At 33.5% G+C, this 21606-nt stretch overlaps 2 pseudogenes across 1 annotated transcript; both read right to left on the bottom strand.

Moving 5' to 3' along the window:
- Positions 1 to 2895: 2895 nt before the first annotated feature.
- Positions 2896 to 6525, bottom strand: LOC143627425 (receptor-like protein kinase At3g21340; annotated as a pseudogene). Its single transcript, XR_013152593.1, has 12 exons — positions 6099 to 6525; positions 5532 to 6011; positions 5306 to 5447; positions 5137 to 5208; positions 4977 to 5048; positions 4546 to 4626; positions 4293 to 4462; positions 4026 to 4237; positions 3822 to 3947; positions 3676 to 3738; positions 3404 to 3593; positions 2896 to 3312 (listed from the first exon to the last, which is right to left on the bottom strand). The product of XR_013152593.1 is annotated as a receptor-like protein kinase At3g21340 (transcript).
- A 12408-nt stretch (positions 6526 to 18933) lies between these two features.
- LOC143627424 (transcription factor bHLH87 pseudogene) lies at positions 18934 to 20105 on the bottom strand (annotated as a pseudogene).
- Between the last annotated feature and the right edge of the window lie 1501 nt (positions 20106 to 21606).

Below are 21606 nucleotides of genomic sequence, written 5' to 3'. Positions count from 1 at the left end.
TGATGAACTTGTGTCACAATAATATCAAAATGGAAACGCGATCTAGGGCTTTGCAAATCAATATGATTCCATATCGTGATCACTCCTTGAGAATTAACCAAAGAAAATTCTATGTAAATAAATTAATATTATTGATTTTAACTTTAAAATTAATATTTTTTAATTTCATTTTATTTATATTTTCTTCTTATCTTTAATTTTAACTAAAATTTTAATTTTATTTTAGTGTCTTCTTTTATTATGTTGTGTTTTGACAAAGAGATCGATGGTGCAACTGTTAGCAATTATGGACCAACAAAAGAAAATATTATAAACAATCAAGTGCGTGGATTCGGTGGGTAAAAGTTTTTCGGGTTTGAAAATGCAAACAATTTTAAAGAACGAGGACTGAGAGTGTATTTTCGGTGAATACTCATGATGTTTTGACCTTATCGCGAGATATGCTGACCCTATATATAAGAGAAACTTAAAATATCTTTCACTATTCACCAAAAACTTTTGAGTTTTTACTCTCTTCTCTCTCACATCTTCAAACTCTCAAACCCTATTCTTCATCCACTTTTCAAAGAATCCGGCCCTCATAATCACAAACATGCCGTTGAATCCAGAATATCCACCTTCGGTATAACATCAAACACCATAAATCATCTCATCTTCATGTTTCTGGGTTCTCGTGGATCGAGGCGACGGTTCAGATGAACCGTCGGCTAGATTTATGACTGTTCTTCATATGAAATTGGTTCATATGTTATGAAAAGTCTATTTTTGGACTTATTGATCTTGAGTATCATCATTAACTATTAGAATTAGGATTGTTTGTATAAAGTTTGTAGATTTAAGTTTCAGTTCATATGTTCCAAGGACAAATTGACCTAGTAAACAAAGGTGTTTCAAGTTCAAACTTTCTAGAAACCTAATTCGCATATAGGCGACCTTGTGTAAATAAAGGGATGGATCAAAAGGGGCTAAGTACTGGTCTTCGCATGAAAGGGTCTTTCGCTTTGTGTCACACCCCGACCAATGAAGGCGGAAACGTCGAGGCGCGACATGATTGCTCATTGCACAATGACACTATAAAATTATAATATTTAAACAACTCATTTAAATCCATATCATCATAAATAACACAACAACTGTTAGGACCCGTTTTGTATATTTAGTCTTTTGTATTGATTCAGTTATGTATTTGGGCTGATTGGTCATTTTGTACATTGTTGGGCCAGGGTCCATTATAAAGAAGCCCATTGGGCATTAGAAGTAGTTTACTTCTCATGCATGCTTCCCTATAATTAGGAAGCATGTCATGAGAAGTAAGCAGTTGGAGTTGGATATACATATAGAAAACCTTTTGCAAAAACTCTTTCTCTTCTTATCTCTCTCTCGGCCCTCTCTCACTAATATTTCCTTAACCGAAAATAAACTCAAGATCCGAAACCTCTTGGTTGCTTAGTGTGATTTCCGCTAGCACTAAGTTAGGTTGATCCACAAAGACGTTGTTAGATCCACCCGAATCGGGACCTACATATACTCAACCAGTTAATCCCTCGGTAATCTATAAATTGTTGGGAATTTTCTTAGAATATTTCATGCAACTTACTAGTCATTGTCAAATTTGTCCAAGTTATAGTGGTACGCTCCTCTCATTTCGTAGTAATATTCCTCTCTAATCTCGATAATAGTTAATGGTGGAGCCACCTTATGGATTTACCCGACACTATCATAGATTAAGATTATTAATTATCCATCATAGATTAAGATTATTAATTACATATCCATCATACATTAAGATTATTAATTAAATATCCATCAAAGAATACAACATTATTAACTAAGTATAGCATTAATCTATAAATTGTCGGTATTTTCCTGGAATATTTCATACAGCTTACTTGTCATTGTCAAATTTGTCCAAGTAAATATGGTATGCTCCCTTCATTTCATTGTAATATTCCACTCTGGTGCTGACAACAACCATTGATGGAGCCACCTTGTGGGTTTGCATGACACCATCATAGATAAGATTATTAATTAAGTATCCATCATATATTAAGATTATTAATTATCCGTCCTAGATTAAGATTACTAATAAAGTATATATAGTAGTAATTTATAAATTGCAGTAATTTTCCTAGAATATTTCATACAACTTATTTGTCATAGTCAAATTTGTCCAAGTAAACGTGGTATGCTCCCTCCATTTCATAGTAATATTCCGTCTTAATAATAGTCATTGGTAGAGCTGTCTTATGGATTTGCCCGACACCAATATTTTTCGTGTTTTCTTTAGTGTGTGTAACATGATATTTTTGAACGAACCCATAATAATAGTCATTTCTCGCATATGATGGGTTAAACCGGCCCATTAAAATTAGATTTACCGGCAATCCCTGCAGAGGTAACATTTAGTCCTCAAAAAAATTATTGGTAATCTTTTTGGTTATTGACTTCACGGTTAGCTTCAATAATTGAAATTTGAGAGTAAATTAATACTAAAGCCAAAAAACGACCATTGGGCGAATAAAAATAATAAAGAGAAAGTTACTTTTAGTTTATGGATCGTGTGTGTACGTAACTGGTCTTCTGGTTCAGTGGCAATGAAGTGATGATTTAGATTGGGGATCTTGTGGTATTAGGTTCCGAAACCTGACTCAAAGAGTTTAACCACAGTGGTGGGTTTCCTCCTTGATGGTGTTCTTGGATAAGCAAGAAGGGCAAGACTCGTTTCCACAACGTGACGGCGCCTGAAAGGTTATTAGAAAGCATATGTAAACACAAACCATGAACCACATATATTTTAGGGGGTGCAAAATGTAAAAGGTTAGTTACAGATATTACACAAAACATACCAAGAAGCACAACATAAAGTATAGCATTACACAAATTTCAAATTAAAGTTCATTTTGAATTTACTATATTGGTGTTGGCTCATATGCACTCTCCAGATTAAGTGACATGAGTCCAGTTAACTTCTTTGGTTTGGTCTCCTGACGAGCTCTTTCTGTGACTAAACAATCATTTAACTCCGTCACCACTTCCTTCATTGTTGGTCTTCTGCTCGGTGTGTGTGCAACACAGGCCATTGCCAGCTCTACCGCCTTCCATGCCGAATTGATGTCAAAATCCCCCAGTAACCTTGGATCTACAATGTTATTTATGTCCCCCTCTGCTAGCTTTAAATTGACCAATCGACTTATGTGTATGTTGTCATTATCATATTTGGTTATTGCTGGTTGGCCTGTTATTATCACTAGAAGCACAACCCCAAAGCTATAGACATCACTTTTCTCGGTCAGCCTTGTTGACGTGTAATACCTGCAATCCAGAGTTCTTACTGAATTCATACCAAAACATCCATGGATAACGTAAGCTTTACATAGAAGATGTCAAGATTAAGAAAACTCACTCAGGGTCAAGGTAACCAGGAGTGCCGGCAACTGCTGTTGAAATATGTGTACCGCCTTCCGTTGGAAAAGCCTTGGACAACCCAAAGTCTGCTAGTTTTGCCTGAAATGTTTCATTCAGTAAGATGTTGGTACCCTTGATGTCTCTATGGACTATTGGTGGCTTGCAACCATGATGCAGGTACTCTAGGCCTACAAATCGAATCCCGTTTGGTTAGAAATCTTCATGATTAAAGATAAAAGTAGGTAGATTGGGCATGATTTTCTCACGAACCATGTGCTGCATCGCATACTATTTGCAGCCTTTCTTCCCAATTCAAGAAACTTGAAGATGTATCTGCTCAAGTAACTTAAAATGTTAACCCGTTTGAGGAAAAAAAAGATGTCTAAACAAAGGCATAAAGTCACAATGAAAAATACCAAATATATGGCTTTCCAATTTCCCATTAGCCATGTATTCGTAAATGATTCCTTGTGGCTTTCATCATTGCAGTATCCAATAAGCGAAATTAAGTTTTTATGATGAATACCGAGGAGAAGATAGGCCTGCAAGTTTTTACCTTTTATTCATAAATGTTCTTGTTTATAATTATAATCTTATGCATGTTTTAAGTTAACGTTTACCTCCGCCTGAAATTCCTTGTCACCTTGGAGAGATGATCCAGAAAGCATCTTGACAGCAACTTGTGTATCACCTATAAATCCATGGTAAACTGTTCCAAATCCTCCTTTCCCAAGAACAACACTAAAGTTGTTTGTAATGTTTTGTACCTCTGAGTATGTGTACTGTTGTTTTCTTATGTCCGGCCTGATGCCTGTTTTTGTGCGTATGGATTTGGATTAAAGATTATTTGACAAGGCTATCTATTTAAACAGAAGGGGTTCTCATACCGTGTTCTTTCTGTTTTTTAATTGTCCATACAGCAGAGAGTGCAATCAAAATCACAACGAGTGATGCAACGGATGCTATTACCGGGACAATGATTTTGTTATCCTTACCGTCTTTACAAGTATTCCTGTCACATGAACTTGCAGGATCACCTGTACTCTCACCATCAAAACTGATATTGGGGAGTTAATGTCAAATGCTAAAGCAATGGACTGTATTAAATTCATTCATCAAGTTCAAAAATTGGAGCCAAACCTTAATGACAACGATCCTTTGTCTGCCTTTGCTTGGAGCTCTGCTGGGATCGGCCCGGCGAAATTGTTACCTTTTAGATTGCTATAATGAATAGCAAATTAGTTTTTACCATTTAAATAGGCTTGTGATGTAGGGCTGGCAATTCGTGTCTTAACAGGTTTAACAGGTATGAAGCGACGCGCTGAACACAAGTATCAAACATGAATACGACTCGTTTAACTACTTTATATGTCATGACTACAAGACAGTTTTAAGTTTCATGTACCAATAAGGGAATACGATGGAGTCTAGCCTACTAATTTCAATTATTTAAGAAAATTAAAAAATCACATACTGCACTTTTTTGCTTAACAGGTCTTATCGTGTATTTAACATGTACCCAATTGCCAGCCCTATTGTGATGCCAGCTAGTTTAAGGGATATAAACTTACAGGATCGTTATGAATTTAAGTCCGGAGAGAAAATTAGGCACAGTTCCTGTCAAATTGTTATTTGACAAAACCCTGGAATGTGAATATAAGACAATGTTAATTGGAATCACCTTTTGTATATATTACAGTTACGTTTATTTCCATAGATGTGTTCACTTACAAGGTTTGTATCATTGTGAGATTAGCTATTCCAGGATCTATGCCTCCATTCAATCCGCTGGTAGACAAGTTCCTGATTTTCAAATTAATTAAGCGTTAATAACCTCTTGCATGCAGGACGGAAATTTTAACTTGGAAGAAGGGGGGGGGGGGGTATGGTAATTGCTTACAACGACACGATCCTAGGAGATTCAGTATCATTGTTGCTGCATCCAATGCCTTCCCAGACAAATTCCTGTGGAGTACATGGATCTCCTTGCCAGTTTTTTGTATTTATTTTGTAAGTTGACTTAATGCTCAACAATGCAGCAACTAAATCCATTACAAAGTAAAAAGAAATTAGTTATCATAAAAACCTACTTTGTTATAGAATCAAAGAAAAGATTCTACACTTACCATCTTTATCATATGTTTGATTTTGTGGGAACTGCTTTAACGTATAAAGCTCGAGAGCATTGATGATCGGAGGAAGGGTTGAGTTTTTAGTTTTATTCATTGTGAGTGTATACTTGGGTGCTACGAACTCCGGTTCTGTGCTATGAATGGTGGTGGTTGTGTGATTTAGTGGAGAGAAAGGTCCATAAGAGAGATTTCCATTTAGGTAAATGTTGAATTCTCTTTTCTGGTTTCTTTTCAGTATTTCAATTTCAGCAAAGTGCATGTACATGAAAAACTTATCAGTGGTATGATCAGGAGCCCAATTAATGTTAAACGATTCCTGCGGGTATTTTAGAGTGATGGCATCACTCATGACCTCTGATGGTGGGTCAATTGTTGTGAAAAGTGCTGTAGAAACTTTATCAAAAGTGTACAAGTAAGTGCTATTAGCCCAACTAATTGGACCCCATAGTCTATCATACTTGTCAGCCTAATACCCAAGCCAAGAATCAACAAAACCAATGTTAGTATTTTTGTGGTTCTAAAGATAATTAGTTTTTTATTCAAGAAGTGAAAATATTTACCTGACTGTTCCAAATGAAGAACCAAAATTCACACGAGCAAAAAGATATAATGATCCAAATGCAGTTTCTTTATACATGTTACCTGCCAGAAGCCGTAATTCTATGGCAGATACAAAAGGCGTTCCACGGCCAGTATTTATAAGACAAACATGTATATAATCTGATGACAAAACATGTACAATCTCCATGTTTATTGGTTTTGATGATGAATTAAATTTAATGGTATCCCAGTAATCAGGTCCAAGATAGACATCGAATTCTGGAAGTTGCTCCTTGAAGTCATAATTCCCATACATAAACCTTGCTCTTATTAAATACCTGTTACCCTTTCCTTGGGTTGGTTTTACTGTGTAGCAGTTTCTAGTGGTTTGAGGAAAACTTCTGAGGGTGGTAAGCTGTGTATCAATGTCGAATGAATTGTATACGGCCAATATATTATGGATATCACCACTGTCTATGAAGTCAGAATCTGATACATAGTTTATGTTTGTTATGTTATCGGTGTAGGTTGAGCCTTCAACGATCCCACAATCTATGCTTATGAAGCCTGCAAAAACAGGAAGGTGAGGATTAGACAGAGATAATTAGTGATTATATATTTATATTTAGAGAAATATGGTTTAGTACCAGATTGATCATCTTGGGCATGAACCAAAACTGATGTAAGCACTAAACCAAGAAGAATTAACATTGGAAGAAATCCTTGGAACATTTTCATTTCTTAAATGCTTATTTTGAGGTTGCCAGATATGCATGGGTTCATCTTATACATGCTTAAAAGATTCCTACTTCATTTATTTAGTATTATCATTATTGTTTATATTTGTTCTTGTTGTATTGTGTTTGTTGAATAATCTTGTATTATTATACCTCGTATGCGACTAATATTTGAGCTGGAGACTTGTTGTATTGTGTTGAATAGCCTTACATTGTTATTCCTACATTATATATTTACCTAATCAAGTCAACTTTATGGCAAATCTCATTCATTAAGGATTAGTAGGTTTATAAATAAGGCTTTTTAAACATTATTTATCACACAATTAATAGACGATCAAGTTTAGACTATATATTATCAGATATCGTTTGTACTTTCAATTATTGCGAGAGCAAGTTAAAGTGAAATATGTTAGCAAAGATTTGCAACCGGGCAACACCCTCACGAAAAGCCATGCCACGACATGATATATCTTCCCAGTATTGCAAGATTATGGTGGGTGATTGCTAAACTAATCTTACGTAAGTACAGGGGTAATTGTTACAGTTACAAAGCCCAGTGTCTTTGAGTTAGTTTTCTTCTAGTTAATGTTATTGATTAAGGATTGGTTAATTTATAAATAGGGTTATTTGTAATCATTATTTATCACAACAATTAATAAAAGATCAAGTTTAGAATATTATCATATTTTTAAAAGAATATATAGTTTTATATAATTTACTATAAAACGATTACAATAAAGTGGCAGGCAAACGGGCAACAAGCTGCGCCGCAACCCCCTTTCAATATTGGCTAAGTTTTTATACAAATAGGCAAATAGCCATCTCACTCGGTTTCTTAAAACATATATTTGTTTTAACTTGAAAATATTATACGAAATTATAACTCAATCAAAAAAGACGTCACGTGGGCACAATATCTCCGTTGGCGCCGTTTGGAGCTCAAAAATGGCGCTTTTATGAAATTAGTTATAATTTTTAAAAAACTAATCAAATGGCTATCCGGGTCAAAAGGAGTGTAATTTGGAAGATAAAATTAATCCAATATTCCCTCTGGTCAATTCCTTCTTTTTCTCTCGTAATAAAAATTATTAAATCACGAATACATTGGGCTGTTTCTTCGTGGAATTCCTCATCCTGGCTTAAAAATTGTATATTTAAAGCTTGAAAATCATATAATACTATGTGTGGTCGGCTGGCTTAACCTATGGAATTCTGGTTATAGCGTTGTGCTGGGTTGGACCATAATTAATCAAGATTATCCATCATGTGTAGTTTAAGATTATTAAGTATGGTCAACCAGTTAATCCCTCGTTCAATAAGACTATGCGTACGGTACGGGGTGATTTGTTTAAGCGATAAGGTGTGAGAACCCACCCACCCCTAGTGGCGAGCTTGGGCTTCGCCATGGCAGTGACCAAAGTCACGGACCCAAAAATTTTTGGATCGACGATTCGGTTCGTGTCGGTGGTTCGGGCCGTGTCGGTGGTTCGGGTCGGGTCGGATCAAACAATATGACATCTATATATCTAATTTTTCATTCATTCAAAACAATTGTTCTTACAATTAAAAAAAAATAACTGGCTCACTTCATTAGTATTTGATTGTGGTTGTTGTGGAGCTTCAAAATTATCCGGCTCACTAGTTGAAGCTCTGTGACATTTACTCGTTTGTTCATCATCCTTTTTTTTTAAAAGAAAATATTGTATCTTGCTTTTTCATAATTTACCTAATTAAGAAAAATCAATAGGGTAAGTTAGAATAAAATTTCACCATACAATACCAATTACAAGCTTAATTGACTAATTTTCCCAAATCCCCTATTCACAATTACAAACCCACCATAATATTATAATCCTTGATTTAACAACACAAAGGTAAAGGAAATAGACTATTATCTTGTGGTGGTGGATGAGCGGGGATGAGCAGCGGCAGTGGATGACCGGCAAACGACGGTGGGGCAGTCGGCCGATGGGCGGTGGCGAACTTAGAACTCAGAAGGCATAAGGCAGAAGGCAGGGTAGAAGGGAAGCAGCAGGTAGGGTGATTGTTTTGAAAGAATTCCCGTTTTTTTTTAAGTTATGTTATATAAACATTTACAACAAGCCCCTCCAAATTTGAGTGTTATTAAAAACTAAGTTTTTTACAATTTTTATAACTTTTGTTCATAAAAACCGTGAGGTTTTATAAAAAAATATTAAACGATAAGGTATTATATTTAAAAAAAAAATTGGCGGTGACCAGTAGTTTTTTGGAAAAATAAATTGGCAGTGACCGCGCTTAATACCTATAAATATTTTTAGGAAAAATCACAAAATTTACCCTAGTAACGGAGAAAACGGGAGTGACCGGGGCCACCCCCGGTCCCTTCTAACCTTCGCCCCTGCCCCCCCCCCCCTCTCGACGATAAAGTGGGGGGGAGGGGGTGACATAAATTTGTCGCAGTGTGTGTATTTTTTTGGATAATGTTATTATATTAGTGTGTGTAATATATATATATAAGGTTTGGATCAAATACAAATGAAATTAACGTGCTAAACGTGAGAATCAAGTAGAGTAATTATATATACAAGGAGAGTAATCATGTAATTACATCATAGAGTAATTACGTAATTACTCTATGATGTAATTACATGATTACTCTACTTGATTCTCATATTTATCACGCTAATTTAATTTGTATGTTAACTTTCCCCTATATATATATATATATGGGAAATATAGAATGAAAACTCATTTGAGTTGTGAAAACCCTATGTAACATCGTTTTTTTTTTTTTTGCACACATAATATGTGTTGTAACATTTAATACAAAACATCGAAATATAAAAAAAATTGTTTTGCTATTTTTTAAAATTTTTTAATAATTTTTTTATGTTTTCAGGAGAGAGAAAAAGTTATATTTATGTTTACATTTTTTATTAACTTTAATTGTGAACCACATAATTCAAACTTAAACTAAAAACATGTGATTGAGAATGAGTTTCTAGAGTTTTCACAACTCAAATGGGTTTTTCTTTTAACCTAACCCTATATATATATATATGTATGTATGGAAAAGTTAACGTACAAATGAAATTAACGTGCTAATTGTGATAAATCAAGTAAAGTAATTATATAATTATATTATAGAGTAACTACATAATTACTCTACTTGTATAAATAATTACTCTACTTGATTCTCACAATTAGCATGTTATAAATTTCATTTGTATTTGATCCAAACCATATATACATACATACATACATATAGGGGAGGGATCTTTTAAAAACCATGTTGAGTTGTAAGAACTTAAGAACTCTATTCTAGGTCACATATTTAATTAAATGGATTGGAATATGTAGTTGAGACTAAATATGGCAAAAAAGTCAAAGTAGAAGAGAGAATAAAAATGTAAGTGGTTACACTAACTTTTACGTCCGTTACACATGTGTAAAAAATCGACTCGGTGCGTAAAGAATTCTGTAATTTTTTACGTGTATGTAACCTACATATATTACGCACGTGTAAAAAAAATTCAAAAAAAATCGTTACACTGAGTTCTTTCGAATTTTTAAAACTCAAAGGGGTTCTCATTTTGAAATCTCCCAATGTATATATATATATGTTGTGATGGGGCTACAACATCATTACACTTCTAAAATGAAAATCGTCCATTTGATAACGTGACGCCACGTGTCACCCCCCCCCCCCCAATTTTGTGGTCCTCGGCCACTATACATAGTCCATTCTGTAAATTGTTGGAAATCTTCTTGAATATTTCATGCAACTTACATGTCATTGTCATTGCCATTGTCATTTGTCAAATTTGTCCAAGTAAACGCGGTATATATGCTCCTTTCATTTCGTAGTAATATTCCACTCTGGTTTCAACAATAGTCATTGGTGGAGCCACCTTACGGGTTTGCTCGACCCCAATTCTTTTCGCATTTTCTTTAGCGTGTGTAACACAATATTTGAATGAATCCACTCTTTTTTGGCGATTGTGTATTACAAAAATGATTTTAAACCAAATTACTAAAAAAAGGTTTTAGTAAATAAAGTTTATATAAAATAATATTTAATACAAATAGATAAATTATAAACAAAATTGAGACCTGATGAGTCCAATTTGATTTTGTAACTAGTAATGGTCTAAATAAACCAAGTCTGTTAAGAAGTAATGAGCTGATGGCGTGAATAACCCAATTCCATGTGACTGACTCACCAGTCGACCATGTCTCCTCCTGCTCGAACTCGCTTACGCGACAAAGATACAAAGTGACAAATCCCAATCAATTAATTTCTCAACAAACCAATTCAAATCGAAAAATCTCTCTTTAATATCTGATCGAACTTGAAAAAAACCGAATCCAATATGAGCCGATGTTAGTTTTACTATAATTTCGTCTTTTTGTTATGTGACTCGACTTAACCAAGCACAACCTGGAAAATTTGATGCCGGATAGTTATTAATTCAAACCCCAGAAAATACTGAAACCGTACGAATATAGTCATGGCTCCGCGATTGACGATTGTGGTAACCATTATAACTATAAACATTCAAACCAGGTAGTGCTTATATTCATTTTTCATATGCTTTTTTCGATTAACTTATTTTTTTTTATTTCAGGCTATTTTGATAGGATAGGTTGTACGTTTGAAGATTAAAAAAAGAAGAGTCAATTTTGGAATCTTGTTACGAAGTGGAGAGAATGTTTGCGTGTTATTCATGCCAGGTGTTGATTTAATGACTTTATATAAATTTTACAATATAAATTAGATTGTAAAATTAGGTTTATAATTATTATATTTCATTAATTTTATATTGATTTTTCATGTTATTAGCAACAGAGATTAGAAACCGCCCATTAAAATTTATTGGCAATTTTTTTGGTTATTGACTTCATGGTTAGCTTCAATAATTGAAATTTGAGAGTAAAATAATACTAAGGATGAAAAAAAAAGAAAAGAGAGAGAGAATACTATATGAATAAATAATATTGAGAAATTTACTTCTAGCTTATGGAACGTGTGTTTAAATTTTAAAGATACCTGAATGTCTTTTATTTTGTGTGGCATTCGTGTCAAGTACAAAAACATGATAACTTCACAAACACTAAAGACAATATTCATGATTTATCACGAAAGTTAAACTTTTTATCATAGGCGGATCTATTGTGGGTTCACCGGATTTACGGGAACCCACTGAGTTTCGGATTTTTAGTAGAACGTCCGTATAAAAAGACTGAAGTGAACCCATATATAAAGTATAGAGTGAACTCATACATAAATTGAACAAATGCTCTAGTGGTTAAGTCTCAACTCTATAGTTGGAGATACCTGGGTTTAATTCTCTCCTGCTGCATGTTTTCTAATATTTTTATTTTTTATTCAAAACATATTTAGGCTTATATATATTAATTGCAAGATTCAAGCAAAGGATAAGCAATGTACCGTCAAGTATTGTTGCACATGCATCCCTGTTAGCTTTCATGTGCTGTGTAATTGTGCTAATGCATTGTTTTTTTAAAAATATTTAGGACTAAATTCTTGGTTTAATAATTTATTTACCGATGCATATGCTTCATATATATATCTAGATATGGGGGAAAAGAAGAAGATGTGGCCTAATTAAACAAATATGATTGTTCCAAGTGTAAAGTTATATGCAATTGTAGCATTTGTATTTATGTTTATGAAACTTTATCTATTTATGACTTGTGAAATTAAGTTGAAATTTAAGCGTAGTTTTAACCGTAGGAAAAAACACGACCATTAGCCCACTCATATAGTTACACCAATGGCAAAGGCATGCGGATTATCCGTTGCTTTTTAATGGAGACGCTTTTTTTTATTACTATATCGTATTTTTATTAGCCCACTCGTATAGTTACACCATTAGCCCACTCGTATAGTTACACCTTAAACCCTAAACCATTGAATCGACCTGAAAATTTTTATGCCCAATCCTATGAATTCGGAGCACCTAAACACAGCGAACCCACAAGAAAAAAATTCTGGATCCGCCACTTCTTTTTATGATTGCTTCATCGTTTTTTAATAGTTAACAAGATTATTTTATACATTTACTTAAAAATCACAAAAAGAATTAAACAAACATCAAAGCAAACGATAAAGCGTAAAAAGAATAGAATAGTAACTTTGTCACACAAAGTATTTCTTTTAAACAGTATATGGTTACCGGTTTTTTTTTTTTTCCTTTATGGAAAAGGCAAATTTCTTGTAGTTTCTGAAACTCGAAACCATGACCTTGAGATATTTATTAGATTTAATCTCTACCACAAGGCGTAGTAGTAATTACAAAATGAAGATAAAAATTTGGTTAATAGTATGCATGCAAGGTTGGGTTTCTTATTGTCGGGCTTGGGCTTGATCTGTCTACAATCTTTTACTATGGTTGAAGTCTTCATACTAATGGGCTCATGATCATTCATACTAAAAACGCCTAGCAAAAAAGATAGGTCTAATCCATTAAAAGTTTAAAACGTGCCACTTCAAGAACACAAAACATAAAGTATAAAACATTGCACAACTATCGTTATCGAAATCAAAATTTGGGTCAGCAATATTTATCACATTCTCATCTTCAACAACGTTATCGTTAAGATCAACCTTATCGTTATTTTTGTCAACTACTTGTGCCTTCCATATACGGTAGAAACTCTATAAAATAATACACTTGGGACAACCAAAATTTATTAATTAAAAGAGTTATTAATTAATCGATAAATTAATAATTATTAATTTATATATTAATTAATATTTTATTAATTTATAATAGAATACTTAGTTTACAAACACCTTTCAAGCTTCCACTTAATTATTGTATACAATGCATTTATATCAAATGAACGGCCCAATTTGAAAGAAACCTTCAATCTCCCACCTTATTATGTTTCTTGTGTTCAATGTATCACTTTATGGACATTAAAAATATTTTCTATATAAATACAAGATCAAAATAGGTTAACACAAACAAAGCGTTATTGGAATTAATAAAGATGATATCGATGAAGAAGATGATGAAAGTTCTACAATGGAGCCCCCTTCGCGAAACAAAGCTATTAAAGCAGCAATCACATTGAACAATTTCTTGTTGAGCTATGAGAAAACAACACCAGAAGTTCTTACCATGCTAAGGAAAATTAGAGACGAGATTCAAGGGGAAATTGATTTCAACAAAAAACAAATTGAGTCATTTTTCAAGAAAACTTCATAAATCATTCATGTAATATGCTATATATAAGGAATTATTATTTTATATTTTATATGGGGTCTAAAGAAATTATCAAAAATGTATTATCTTATAATTTTAGCGAATTATTAATTTAGCACCCTATCCCCGAGTCGGGACCGACAAAAAATATTATCTTAGAGAGTTTATTAAATAATCGAGTATTAATTTATCAAGTTTCTACTGTATACGTACAATGAGATACTCTCACACGTAAGAAATTAATAATAGTTTTATTTTACTTTTTTTTGTTTCTTTTTCAACATTTTTAGCAACAATAATGGCTCACGAAATTTTACATTTACTCTTATGAAATATTGTTTCTTTTGCAACTCACTTACTTTTAAGATATTTTATTCATTTTTAAACATCTACCACACATCTTAAGCTTATAAATCTACGTCATGGTCTATCACAAGGATTGAAGTTAATGTTATGATGAGGCCTGAGGGACATCATTCTATACACTTTGATACCACCATATCAAAATTTCTTTAATATTTTATATTTTTTTACAGATGTTATGATCAAATCATACAATTTACGTTTATTATTTTATTCTAATGTTGCAAACGGTTTTTTTTCGAGCATCTTTTTCAAGTTGTAAATTTAGTAGCCAGTTCTAAACTTTAGCCTTGTTTATCTTATTTTCATTATTTTATACTTGTTGTAACCTCGCATAAAGTTTCAATGGGGGAATCAAGGCCGACTCAAGTGGAGGGCGATCACTTCAAGCCTAGTCTCTGAAGAGGCCCGTAAATATTAATTTTTTTAATGTATTTAATAAATACTTTTGTTTTAAAACAATAGTTTACAAAATGACTGCTTTGAGTAATGAATATAGTGCTAGTCTATGAAACTAAAGATCGTATATTTAATTAATTGCCATGAGAGGTGTTCTTTTTTTGTATACAAAAAAAACTGTTACTTTGTATTTGATATCGGTTATTTTAGTAACTTGTTTATTATTATTATTATTATTATTATTATTATTATTATTATTATTTGCTTTTATCCATAGTAGGCTTTTTAAATGCAACTCAATTGGTAAAATTTGATTTTAGGAGCCTTTGCCTTTATTTGTCCCTAGCAAGCCTTAAAATTTTAAGGGGTTTTCGGAGATAACCCTAGAGATAGCATATTCAAAAAAAGATAAACTATCGTAGTTCCAAATATAGTAGTATTACAAGTTTTTAGAAATAAAATTATTTTTTTCAAAATGGATATAATAACTAGATGTAAATGAATCATGATATGATATTTGCATAACAGAAGTTTCCAAAAATAGCAAAGGAACATCAACCGCGCAAACTGTGTCTCTATTTTAATCCAAGCTTGAGATCGATTCAAATTCCATTGTCAATATCAATCATTAGCAACGATATCACTACGTGATCCACACGGAATATATGAGTGTAAGTTAATTATTAATCATCCGTTAAGATTAGATTAGATATGATGTATTCAAAGTCTTATTATTTGTCTCTTTTGCCACATTCGAAACTATATAAGTAGATATTTTTCGAATGTACTTGTTTTCTTATAAACAATTATTTTTTTCTACATATACTAGTACCTTATTGTTTATCTCACATAAGTTTTACTTCAATGACCATGAAATACAAGAAACTATTTTACGTGCCTACTTTATATTATCGTATCAGCATTAAAACCTCCCACGTTACTTATACTTGATTCTTTATCCCCATTCTTATAAATTAACTAAAATATCATCTTACTTTCTAAATTATGTTTTCTTTAAAAAATTTTATCTCTCATTTCCCATGTTTATTAAATGATAAAATATTTTTCATTATTTATTCTCTTTCTTCCACTCATAACATATGAGGCTGATAGATGCATAATGAATAGTGGTTTCCTAATTAAAAAGAATCGGAAGTTATCCCCATTATTCTATGGGGATGCTTATTAGTAAACTTAAAAAAAATCTTCTTAACAATCTCTTAATTTAACAGTTCGAAAAAAAATATTAATTTATTTTTTCTCGTCGAGATTTATTAATAACCGGTAGACATGTGCATAGCGGTATCAAAGTGTACAAAATTCCTTCCCATGTGGTTGACTAATCTAATAGTTAAAAAAAAAACTATAAGATTAAAAGTAAGATTAGAGGGTGTATTTGTTAAACGTTATTATGAAACAAGTTAAGGCAGAGGCAGGGAAGAACATTTTCAAAGCAACTTTGAAACTAAAAGAACTTAATATCGATGTTCTTGGTTTAATGGGGAGAACATTTTCATTGATTATTTTGTTGCCGTTGTCCCACGGATGGCGCCAATGAAGAAACGTGGATCGACTCACTGGTAGACGATCAACTTTCCTCGGGTGTGATTATGCTATTTCACCGATGGTTCTCTGGGATCTGGATTCTTCCACCTACAAAATGAACAGCACCGTAAACTTACCCCTCAGAAAGGGACAGAGGGGTCCTCTTTGGGGTAACCCTCCGGTGTGAGAATAAGAATTTGTGGGAGAAGATAATAATCTGAGAGTAAGGAAATTGGAGTGTATTGCTTAATATAGCTGAATACTGTGTAATAGGGCATACCTCTCCTTGTGGAGTTGATGTGATATTTATAGTGCTAGGGTTTCCAATGATTGGGCTCAGACCCAATTAGGGCCTTTTTGGCCTCCTTCAATTGCTTTGCGCCACGTGTCCTTGGGACACCTGGTGCTTTTTCATTGATTATTCTCTGACCCATGTGCAATCACGTGGTAGCACATGGGTTTTGCTGAGTTGTCCACCTTTCATTGGCAGCTGTCAACATCAGCATATTCTTATTCCTTAAAAAGATACCTTCTGGAAGGTTGTCTGACGTGCACAATCAAGGTTGTCCTTATCCTGATTTGGATAAGGACGAGGTTGATTATGTGCATGTGTGATATGCGCCTATCCTGAGGATGCGCGAGGTCTTCTCTTTATTCTCACGCGCAGATGTTTCATGCGCAGATGTGATATGCACAAGCATGTGATATGCGCCACGCGCGGATGCGTCACGCGCAGATGTGATACGCTGTGAGCATGTGATATGCGTCACATATATGGTGCGTGAGCATATGTGATGCGTGAGCATATGTGATGCCTGAGCATATGTGATGCCTGAGCATGTGATGCATGAGCATATGTGATATGCGTGAGCATATATGATATGCGCCATGCGCATAGGTTTTGGCTTTGTGCCTTCATAATATCTTGATTTCAAGCCTCTTGTCTATATCTTGTGGGTTGACCCGCCTCGCTCGGTGTTGAGGCGGGTACATACCTCTTCAGATGACTACGCACACAATTGGTTAAAGTGGATATCGTTGAAGGTGAAGCTTTTGCTTGGTGGTCTGATTTAGATAAAATTTCAACAAGCTAGAATTGCTCGATCAAATGGAATGGTCAGCGTCACTTCCACCTTGCATGATTCTACAAACAATTCAAATTAAGATGATAAACACCTTCTACTCACATGCCCCCTTATGCATTATCAATTTGTACGAAGTTAAAAATTTTGGAATGGTCTTTGATAAAAGACGCTCTTTAGTTTTCATCATCTTTGGCCGGGTCAAAGCACTACAAAGAAACTGATTCAACCAATTGTGGTGTCGTTGTTGTGGAAGGTGAGGAACGATAAAATCTTCAATAACAATCACTTGAGTTTAGACAAAGCTGAAAATAAAATAAAGGCGAACATTTTCTATGGATCAAAAATATGACAAACCTACAGTTATTAGAGTGGAACAATTGGTGCATTTCAATTTGTGTTTGTAATTTATGTCATTCGGTTTAGCATCTTGTTAGTTTTAATAAAAATTTGTCTGTCGTTAAAAAAAAAATGTTAGCTTCTCAAAATAAGCTAGTATTGATATAAAAATATTTATTAGGCATAAAGTCATAAACAAATGAGGAAATAAAAAGTAAATGTGAAAGAAGATAGGCATGTGGGAAGCAATAAATAGAAGTTAGAAGGGGATGATAATCGAGGGGCACGCTTAGCCTTGGGTTGGATCAAGATGGGACAGCAGATCACTGCCACCGACCAGGGGGCTCACGGTCCCATTCATGTGTTCGACACAGAGTTAATGTCCCATTGCACTCCCATCGGTCGCCTACTTAACCCCTGCCCACACACACAAATTTAACAATAATTAATTTTGTGTATTCATAAGGTAGTATTAGTCACATGAAAATTTATTTCTATAGTCATATGATATAAGAAATACAATTCACGTAGTTATCTTTTATTCACGTGTAACAAAAGCTTAAGAAAATAAAGTAGTTATTGTGAATAGTAAATCCAAAAGTAAAAAAGTGTATACAGGTGAATTAAATCAGATGATCAATAGAAATCTTACGTATAAAAAAAAAGTAAAAATTCAATTAAATTATTTATTTCAAAGTTTTTTATGATAAGCAAATATCAATTAATTCAATCGGTATGTGAAATAATTTTACGGTTTCATGCTAATAAGTCGATAAACATAAAATTTTATCTGGACACTAAATGAGTAAATGTACCAGAGAATACCAAAGACAAATTAGTCCATGGGTAGCCAGATGGTTTTTCTTATGAGAAATCATGGGTTTGAGTCTCGTTCATAACAAATATCATTAGCGAGCCTGAGGTTTTACCACAGTGGCCTTTCAGGTGAAGGATTTTTCTTAAGATTTAACTTTTGATACAATCATAGGTGCCATAATTACTAACAAGCCTTTTTATCAGCATTAAAAAGGTTTTGATCCTTAAAAAAGAAAACAAACATCGATAGTCAGCAATTTTAACAATTAATTAATGAAATCAGATTATCAAAACTCAAAAGTGTAGAACACACATGGAAATACAATATAATGATGACACAATTATGATCAAATCATATTAATCACAAATAAAATTAGAGTTTCATGATGAAGTGATCATAACCATATCATGTTCTTGGGGTTTGATAGCTTTCTTGAATCTTTATTGGGAATCCTCACACCAACTTTAACCTACTAAACTTAGTACACTTTCTACTGCATAAGGTACAAGCATTTTATGCAGGTGGTTGATAAGGTGGTAAAAAACAACTCTGCATGGGAAATGGAACACCAAGTGTAGCCTTAGGGTCAATATTCTGAACCATTTGACTTGTACTGTTTGCATTAGTACTTGTACCACAGTTGACATAATCAAGCTTCTGTCCAAACTGCTCCAATGCCTTCACTTGTGACCTCAAAAACTTCAAATAATTGGCAGCTTCATCAAGCATAGAAGCAGTATCCATTTTATTACCACCGGGTACCAGTTTCTGCAAAACCCTAATTCTCTCACTGATCTTCTCACGCCGCTGCCGTGCCGCCACTGTCTGTGGGTCGCTTGATATCCTCACGTTCTTCCTCTTTGGCTTCTCCACCACCTCCTCGCCGAAACTCACCGGCCGGAAAGCCGCCGCTCGGTATATCATCTCCTTCATCTGCGCAATCGCCTCCGGGTCCGTCTCCTCGGATTCCGACGACCCTTGCCGGAAATTAATAGTCGACGAAATGGGTCGACCCGGATCCAATCTGGGTTTCTTGGATCTTGGTTCGTCTGGTTCTTTTCCAACGAAAGAATTAATACAGATATTATTATTATTATTAATGTTTTTGTAATCTGGGAAAATTACGGAAATGCCATCGTCATGATCCGACGACGTATCGGCGTTGCTGTTTGTGCCCGAAAGTAAACAATCGAGTGACTCAAAAGAGGTGGCGGCGGCGGTGGTGGTGATCGGGTTCAAGAAGATATTTTCGGAAGCGAAAACGAAGGTTTCTTGATCGGTTTCTTCTTGATGATGATTGATGTTACTATATGGACACCACATGTTTTTTTCCCAACTCAAATCTTCCATAATTGTACAAAAATTGCTCACTATTTTATCAAAATGAACAAAATTAAATAATTGGAGCAAAGATTTTGTTGGGACAAACAATTGATCAGACCAAACAATGTCCGATGTTTATATGTTCGAGAGTGGATGCAACGAATAATGAGGAAATCAATGAATTAAGGAGGGTTTGTGCTTTAGAGAGGATACCTATTGATGATTTTGTAGGCTGTGTGCGAGTATATATATGTAGAGAGAGACGAGCAATTGGGACAAGTTGGAAGTACAAAAAATGGTTAGTTCCAAAAGAAATAGTTGAAAAAGATAAGGCTTTTATAATAAAATATAGGTGCTTGTTATGAATTATTGATGAATGCTATAACATTATTGATGGATGACACATTTGTCAAACATCTTTAGTCACACGAACACTCCAAATGAAATATAATAGTTGAGATTGTCGGTAGATTTACTTTTTGAATAGTAGATTTGATATTATAAATAGCATGTATTTGTAACGAAGTTATCCATCGCGGTAGAACTAAAAATTCACATATATCTCTTTACTCTCTTGTCTCTTAGATATAATAAAGTTCAATTATTACTTCAATAATCTTGTTATAATTAGAGCTAATATTATAACACGTTATCAGCACGAGCCGCTTATATCCTAACCAAGAAAGGTAATAGACACAAAGGTATCTACACAAGCATCATAAACACTTCTTTAATTATGTACATTAGATATATATCTATGCATATACATATACTAACTAATATACTGAGTAATAGCAATAATGTATATAAACATTGTCATTAAAATTTGATAACTATTCTAACTTTTATTTATATATGCACACTAATATCTCATTTAGAAGTTAGATTTATTTACACTAACAATTCTATTCTTATTATTGTGCATACTAATTATATATATTTTATAAAATAAATTGTATTTAATATCTTCTTTATTATCTTACTTTAAATAATTAATATTATATATTATATATATACACACACACACAAACGGTAATGTTACCGTTATAAACGGTAATATAACCGTTATAAAAGGGTTATAAATTTTCACTATAAATAACCAATCATTAACCCCATTTCATTTACAACAAACATTCTTCTTATTAAATTTATCCAAGATAAAATTCTCAAAATGATTCACCCGGTTTTGATGTTGGTCACTATAATGCTTATACTACTTCTCATTCTAATTTTTAATCTCCCATCTGAAGATTTCGGCATTTTCTTTTTCTTTTATATGTTTATAGCTCTACCAATGTATTGTATCTCATTGTTGATTGATGTATATGGATTCTAATATTTATCTTATTATTTGCTCTATTATGTTTAGCAACAAAATGTCAAATATAGCAAAACTCGAATTCCCTGCACTCAACATTTATGGAGAAAATTATATGTCTTGGACAGCAAATGTCAAAAGACATTTAAAATCTATGGATGTGTTAGACGCAATCCAAGAATACAATGATTGTTCTGACCAGGATAAAGCAAGAGCTGATGTTTTCATCCATAAACATATTGATGAATTACTACAGCATTAGTATTTTAATTATGATAACCCATATATGATATGGGAAGATTTGAAAAGCAGATTCGGTCATCTAAAGGAAGTTTTACGTCCTACTTCTAGAGATGAATGGAACAGTCTTAGGTTCCAAGATTTTA

This window comes from Bidens hawaiensis, unplaced genomic scaffold (genome assembly GCF_021521415.1).
Source record: "Bidens hawaiensis isolate Kalapana, Puna unplaced genomic scaffold, B.hawaiensis_p1.1 tig00004682_1, whole genome shotgun sequence".
NCBI classification, from domain to species: Eukaryota; Viridiplantae; Streptophyta; class Magnoliopsida; order Asterales; family Asteraceae; genus Bidens; species Bidens hawaiensis.
The sequence above is the reverse complement of the archived record's forward strand: the minus strand, read 5'-3'. Positions and strand labels throughout refer to the sequence as shown.